Below are 1,035 nucleotides of genomic sequence, written 5' to 3'. Positions count from 1 at the left end.
CCCGCCAACGAAAGCAACACGCCGCGAACGGACTTGGAAGAATTTGTCGCTCGCCCGGCGAAAGCAACACGCCGCGAACGGACTTGGATGAATTTCTCGCTCGCCCGGCAAAAGCAACACGCCGCTAGCGAACTTGGAAAAAGCGGCTTGTGCGGCCGGAGGTGTCGCCCGCCTACAAAAGGACACGCCGCGATCGGACTTGTGGTACGGGCGGCGCGTGCCGCCGGAGGTGTCGCCCGCCAACAAAAGCAACACGCCGCGATCGGACTTGGAAAAATTTCTCGCTCGCCCGGCGAAAGCAACACGCCGCGAATGGACTTGGAAGAATTTCTCGCTCGCCGGCAAATGCAACACGCCGCGAACGGACTTGGATGAATTTCTCGCTCGCCCGGCGATAGCAACACGCCGCGAACGGACTTGGATGAATTTCTCGCTCGCCCGGCGAAAGCAACACGCCGCGAGCGAACTTGGAAGAATTTGTCGTTCGCCCGGCGAAAGCAACACGCCGCGAGCGAACTTGGAAAAAGCGGCTTGTGCGGCCGGAGGTGTCGCCCGCCAACGAAAGCAACACGCCGCGATCGGACTTGAGTTACGGGCGGCGCGTGCCGCCGGAGGTGTCGCCCGCCAACGAATGCAACACGCCGCGATCGGACTTGGGTTACGAGCGGCGCGTGCCGCCGGAGGTGTCGCCCGCCAACGAAAGCAACACGCCGCGATCGTACTTGGGTTACGGGCGGCGCGTGCCGCCGGAGGTGTCGCCCGCTAATCAAGGCAACACGCCGCTATCGGGCCTGGAAAAATTTCTCGCTCGGCGGCGAGAGCAACGCGCCGCGAGCGAACTTGCGCCTGTTCCCGAGTTCTCGCTTGTACCGCTAACGAGCGAGCTAAATGAGATTAATTAAATGAGGACGCATCGGAAAGTTTATTCGTGCAAACACTCCGGCTTCGCTTATCGGCATCCTGCCTGCATTCGTCCACGTATCGGTCGTAGAATCTCGAAGATTGTGCATCCGACGAGTGGTAGCCGGGAATTAG

The sequence above is a fragment of the Nylanderia fulva genome, unplaced genomic scaffold (assembly GCF_048542155.1).
Source record: "Nylanderia fulva isolate GAGA-0341 unplaced genomic scaffold, ASM4854215v1 Scaffold674, whole genome shotgun sequence".
NCBI lineage: Eukaryota > Metazoa > Arthropoda > Insecta > Hymenoptera > Formicidae > Nylanderia > Nylanderia fulva.
This window is presented reverse-complemented; position numbering follows the sequence as displayed.